The 6867-nt window shown below is 30.2% G+C and overlaps 1 long non-coding RNA gene across 4 annotated transcripts in view; it reads right to left on the bottom strand.

Annotated features, from left to right (window-relative positions):
* Window positions 1-3791: 3791 nt before the first annotated feature.
* The window catches only part of LOC149918062 (uncharacterized), a 48551-nt gene continuing 45475 nt past the window's right edge, over window positions 3792-6867 (bottom strand). For all 4 annotated transcript variants that reach the window (XR_016466340.1, XR_016466342.1, XR_016466343.1 and 1 more), the window contains one exon: window positions 3792-4071. This is a non-coding gene — a long non-coding RNA (uncharacterized LOC149918062). The remainder of the gene's footprint in view (window positions 4072-6867) is intronic.

Here is a 6867-nt window from a genome sequence, read left to right as displayed (position 1 = left end):
TCACCCTCTTAAAAGAGTAGCACTATGTAATAGTTTTATTTTTTGAGTGTTTTTTTCTCTTGCTCTACAATAAATATTCATGTCAGTACTCATATTCTGATAAGACTGCTGACAAAATATGAATAAAATATGCATAATAGTTGTTTATACAACATGTTTATAAGATTGGCTCTAAGGGGCTTGGCATAACTAGCTCAGCGTATCATGTTATTATTATTACTATTATTATTACTATAATTATTATATTAATTTTACTTTTGGAAAATGAAGTTACTAAGATAATGTGGTAATAAATAATGATTTTGAAATTGTACAAAAAAAAAAAAAAAGGTTAAAACACGGTGATACTCTGTTCATTTTATATGCAAATAGATTCTTCTTTTTACTACTTGCAAAGTACAATTCACTAGCCAAAAATATAGCCTTTGTGATCATGGTAAACACTAAATTTAATCTTAGCTAAAATATTCCTAAACTTTTCCTAAAAAGCATAGGGTTTTTTTCATCTTAAAAAAAATATTATATTCTGTATTTAACCTCATCTTAGACAAAGCAAAAGGTTTGGATACATTTCTTTCCAAGGAAGAGAAAGCAGGATAAAAATTAGAATTAAAAAATAACAGTTAAAATCACTGATTTTAAATAGAAAATCTATTGAAATGATGGCAACTTCTGTGATGTTATATTTACACTAAAATACATAGTTCAAGATTTAGATTATATTTTCTTAAATCCATGCTTATGTACCATGCCCTATTTTATATGATAAAAATCATATAAAAATGGATCTCAGAATGTTTTCAGAGAATCATATCACAGAACCATGAAATGACCTGGGTTGAAAAGAACCCTAATGATCACCTAGTTTCAACCCTTCTGCTGTGGGCAGGGTTGCCAACCTGTAGATCAAGCTGCCCAGATCCACATCCAGCTTTGCCTGAACAGGAGGAACACTTCTGTTTGCTGTGCTTTTCTAATCACCATTCTGAAGAGAATATTTCTACCCACAGACTCCTTTTTGAAGAACCTCTATTGTTTACCTTAGTACCTACTCCTCATTTAAAAGAAGTGTAACAATTTGTATAGGTTGTATATTTATTTATATTAGTGTTCCTCTTATTACTAGACAATGTTTTCCATAGTATTTCAATGTCTAGACTCCAAATAAAAGAAATAAATATTTATCTCTCAACATCAAATCTCTGCATTTTTTAGTACTAATTTGGTAACAGTCAGAAAAAAATTCTCAAGAAGATGATCTATAGAGTTGAGCCATGTGGAGAAAAGAAGTCTGCACAGTAACGTGGTGAGTATACTGCAAAGAGTTTCTCTACTCCTAAAATCTGGAGGCATTCAAGACTGTTTTCTGAAATCCTTTTTGCTTTGTAAATGGACCAAATTGTAAATTTATCATGGAAAATATTACTAATTAAAGCAGGATGATAATGCTGTTTAGACTATTGAAAATAGAAAGCAATGACATTAGATCTTGGGACACGGTGAATTAAAAAAGCAGGAAATATAACAGCAGTAGTTGCTCTAATTACAGACACACACAGCAAGAGTGTCCCAGATTCAGAATTCATGTTTAACAGAAGTTCAGAGGACATTTATAATAGCTTTGTTTTGTATGCATAGTGTGTGACTGAATGACAAAGTGTTGGTACGTTAAATTTGACATTAAGGGTCAGAAAAGGATGCAACTGAATCGGTCATTTTCAGCTCTCAGACAAAGTTTTCCTAGCAAAACTATAGCATCAAGAAAAATGCTTATTCATTCAAACTTTATCAATTCTTAAAAAGCTGGGAAGCAGTCTTTATTTCTGTTGCTTTTTCTTTTTTTTTTTTTTTTTTTAATTAAACTTCATTGATGCTTTGCTTTATTTTACTTTTGTGACTCTCCCCAAGGTGTCCACAATCTAATATCAAATATGTTTTTAATATATATATATATATTTAATATTTAAATATAAACAGTGATAGTCTCATGAAAATTCCCCCCTTCTCTCCCATAGCTCCTTTCTTTTTATCTCACTCTCTGCAGGAGATTCTATGAATTAAACAGACCATAAATCATTTCCAAATATTTGATACTTAACGTATAACCCTGTAACAGGATGATCTGTAACTTCCTTGGATTTCAGGAAGAAAATAAATATTAGTACCTCATGCATCTTAGAGATAAGAGAGAAATTAAGTTGCTGAAGTTATTTTCAGTTTGTTATTTGCAGACTTCAGCATTGCATATTGATATTTTAATAGAAGATAACCTGTCAGTAACATTCTGTGGTTTTATTCAACGTTGATTAAGTTTTCCCACTTAGTATTAATTTTTCTACTGTATTATCTCTTCATGTGTAGAATGCCATAATAAATTTTGAAAGTTCACAAAGAATGTAAATGCAGTTTAGATCAGTTCTTAGAATTAATAGGAATATTTTTAGCACAATCAGAAATGCTGGTCTTAATCTCTGTCTTCTCCCTCTAGCTATGCTGTTCACGGATTACCTGTGCACTGTTAGTTCTGCATGGCTGGCTAGATGTTCATTATGCAATAAATAGACAAATACTGTTTTTGATACTATCAAAATCTTCTGCATGTCACAAACTGTGTACTAAGCTAAAGGTCAGTTTGATCTTGGCACATGAGTTAGATGGTGCTATGCACATTTAAAACATCATGATTCAGGAACTGACATTTTACATTAGCACAAAACACTGTTAAGTAAATAGATACAAATTCAGGCCAAAACTTAGGTACAGAAAGAGGAAAATCATAAAGATATTAGACATTTCCTCTTCATATACTTCATAAACACACTGTTAATTTTCAAAAACAGGATTATCTTAGGAAACTATGTGACTTTGAAACCAAGACAGTTACCTGAACCTACAGCATTATCTACCAGAAAGTTTACACAGTAGAGAAAGAGTAACTAAATATAACCTGAAATAATCTGATATCATGGAGGGAGAAGGAGAGGGAAATAACAACATCATTTTGCCTGTACAATATATTCTTTCCTTCGTATGTGTACAAGACAGTTCAAGATTATAGGAAGAACATTCTCATCGAAATTATGAAGACTAAAGCAAATGTAATCACTGAACTAGCAAACACCTTTGCTTTCTCAAAGAAGGCTTTCTAAATCTGTCAGCTATCTATACATATAATGTGGGTTTGAGAGGTAATTAGTGGGAAAGATTGGGATTAAAAGACGAAGTTTAGCGATATAACACTGAGTAATGCAAAACCTAAATTTTAGGTAAGCTTTCATAAGGTGAAATCTGAAATACTAGCCACTTTGTTACATGACATCATTATAGTTTTACTCACCCGTCAAGGAGAACTAGTTCATTCACCATCCTGAATTTGTGTAGCTATAATAACTAGAGACTGTGTCCACTCAGAAAAATCCATTGAATATAACACACTATGCTAAATAGTTCAAGTAGCTTCAGTAGCATAGCTGGCTTACATACCACCATGTATACATGTAAGCTATGTAAATAAGCAACTATTTAATCCTAACCATACAGTCATATCCTAAGTTTGAATACACAGGACTCAATACATTATCTGTGTTAACTGTCAATATATTAAATATTCTCACTCATTTTTAAGTCAAAAATGTAATTTGTATTTTTATTTTATGAAACTTATCAAATAAAAGAGTATTTAACCATTTTGTAAGTCTAAACTATTACTGAACTTAACAGTTTCCAAGGAACTGCGTAAAAAGTATCGTCTATAAATATTCAAAGCATGAAAATAATTTGAAACTACAGGTGGCATTCTTTTTAATGTGTCTGCATAGACTGAAATAAGAAGAGCTTGTTTGCCTATTTTCTTTTAATTTACATTCAAAGCCTAGACAAATATTTCATCCACGTTCAGAGAAACAAGTTACATAGTATAATCTCACACAAGTGGTCAATACCTTTCCAAAACTGACTGGTAAATCTTGAAGACATCTGTTCATCCTCTTATGTCATACCATCTTCTGTCGCTTCACAACATCTTCTTTCCTCTTCTCCCTTTCTTCTGCTACCTTTGCCTACTTAAAATACCTTAAAAAGCAGGGGAGAACTGCTTTAAGTCTAAGCATCTTTAAAATAAGTGCAAATATACATTAGACTCTTGTTGAAAAATAAATGTCTGTATACCTATTGATTTTAAGAAGTAATCTTTTAGAAAGAAATACTATGTAAGGGAAAACACTATGTAAAAATCACTAAGTCACAGTCTAAAAGCATTAAATCCACTGTAAGACATTAAAGAATATGTATTTAAAATCTATAACCTTCAAAGTTAAAATTAAATACATAATTAAAGTCTGTGTAAAGAGAGATTTACAAGTCTTCAAATCTTGTTGCTTATAAAAAAATATCCAAATTCTTAATGCTTAATTACCTGAACTTTTGTCACTTCATTTTTAGTCTGACTCAAGATTTCATTCTGTCCTTTCTATTTGAATAATAAGAAATACACCATCAGAAGTTTGTGGAAGTTAGTTATAAGACTGTCAAGTCACTTCATTTTCTCTTAGAAAAATGAAATAGATCAATCTTCTTCATATAAAACATATTTCTCAGATGGAACTATTCATGTCATTATTTTCTCCTGAAAATCTCTGTTGCCTTGTGATGTATGGACATAAGTAGATACAGTATTCTAATAATTCTATCCCAAAACCGTATTCAGGCATATTGTCATTTCTTGCCACTGTTACTTCTGCTCTTATATTTTCCTTCACAAATCACATACTGCATTGGGGACACACACTTTATTGGATATATTTTCTTAACTTCAAACTCTTATATTCAAAAGTATCAATCAAAACCAAAGTCTCTAATTCCATAAGACATTGATTTTTCTGCATCTTCCGATGGTGATTTGTATAATGATTGCTATTCTCTTTATTTCCCACTTCTTTTATTTTGTCCTTTAGTTGTATGCTGACATTTTTATCCAGTGGAATGTAGGTGAGAGGGTTAAATTTAGATGTGTAATTTTTATGAATTGGAATCTTTATTATTTGTAGTTAATTCTAGGGTTTGATAATCATTGCAAGTAATTCATTGGTTAGTAAATCATCTTTAATGTGAAAAGTGCTTAGGAAAAATCTAACTACTGTGTACTATTCTATAGTAGATTTATATAAATATTGTATTATTGAAATATGTTTGTTGTTAAAATCTTGCAACTATAAAGCAACACTTGTTTATCCATTTTTTCATTTTTGGATATATGATTAGATTTTGTGGAAAAGATTACAGCCGATTCCAATTGTTTTTAAATTTTCAATGAGAAATTAAATTAAAACTTTACATAAAATGCTGTAAATAATTCATTTTGCCAATATTATCTTAAATTATGCAGTGTTCAAATATATTGGAAAATCTTCTCATTGAGAGTTTATTACATAATTGCAGCTTGTCTCTGAAATGAAGTCAGTTACTTGACAGCACATCTGAATGTCTTAACACAAGTGATGTTGTTGCTCTTATATGCATCTTATAACATTTTCATTATCAGTTTAAATTACTTCTGGCTTTTATTATGTTTAGAGTTTATATAGTAAAGGTGATGATAAAAATACACTTGCATGTCATACTTAAAACTATTTCAAGACAATAGAAAATAAAAAGATACTATGAGAATGCAAGTAAATATTCACTAAAGAAGGCAATTATTATCAATCATATGCAGTAGAAATCAAGTTTTGTCACTATAAAGATCATCGTCTTACTCTTCATCCATCTTTAGGCAATTTTATATTGCAGTGAACTATCAGCTTGTGGATATTAAGCCTATTTTGTTTTGCTTTGCTTTTATGTGTGTTGGCAGCCTATTTTTTTACAGCTTTTTAAACAGATGGTTTTAGATCAGTAAAGCTTAACAAGACACATAGCAAATAGAAATAAAATCTTCACTAGCAATATTGTTTTTCATTGCCCAGTTGCTGCCAACTAAAATATATTGGACCTATCCCTCATTAAAAAGACAAGAAAAAATGCAGTTTCACAATTCCTAAGCGTGTACTTAACAATTTAAAAGAGTGCTAATTCTGAGATATACTTCTGGGCTGAATAACCGTGGATTTCAGTCATGAACATCTACTGCAAGGTTTAATAGGAAAGTGACTACTAGCTAGTTCTACCAGACTTTACTTCTACAACTTTGTGAATACCAATAGGAATTTCAGCTTATGTGAACTGAAAGATCCTGATCTTATTTTTAAGAATGTTACAACAGACTGCAGTGGACATACAATACGTGCATTTTGCAATATAGTATTAGCAATAGTTGGCAACTCTGTCTTCACCTATTCTAGGTAGGTTCTCAGTACTAGAAAATAAGCTTTCAAAAATGTACCTATGCTTTTATTTGTAAGGTTAGTTTCCTAAATAAATATATTTTTAAAATAATTAAAATGCATTCATATGCCCCAAAACATACAGTTCAAATAGCATCATGCTTCCTCTTAGACAGAATCGAAACAATACTAGATTTTTTTTTTAACTTTGATGACCCTGAGCATAACGGTTCACTAACGCTTTTGAAAACCTTTATTTTTCTTTAATTTGTCATTTGAATTAAAAAAAAAAAAAAAAAATAGATTTAGACATATCAGATAAATATTTCAGAAAAAAATCATTAAGGACCAAAAAGGAAATTAAATACATTTACCTGAGATTACGTATGAATAACAAGTAGCATTGAAATAAAAGAGTAATTCTTTCTCTTTTGTGGTTTAATAGAATTATCACTTATATTAAAACATATTATCTTTATTACTGTTGGACCTAAAATGCATATTTTTTTAATAAATATAAATGACAAAAAATTATTTTCAAAAGTGA

The sequence above is a fragment of the Phasianus colchicus genome, chromosome 4 (genome assembly GCF_987193195.1).
Source record: "Phasianus colchicus chromosome 4, bPhaCol1.hap1.1, whole genome shotgun sequence".
Taxonomy (NCBI): Eukaryota; Metazoa; Chordata; class Aves; order Galliformes; family Phasianidae; genus Phasianus; species Phasianus colchicus.
The sequence above is the reverse complement of the archived record's forward strand: the minus strand, read 5'-3'. Positions and strand labels throughout refer to the sequence as shown.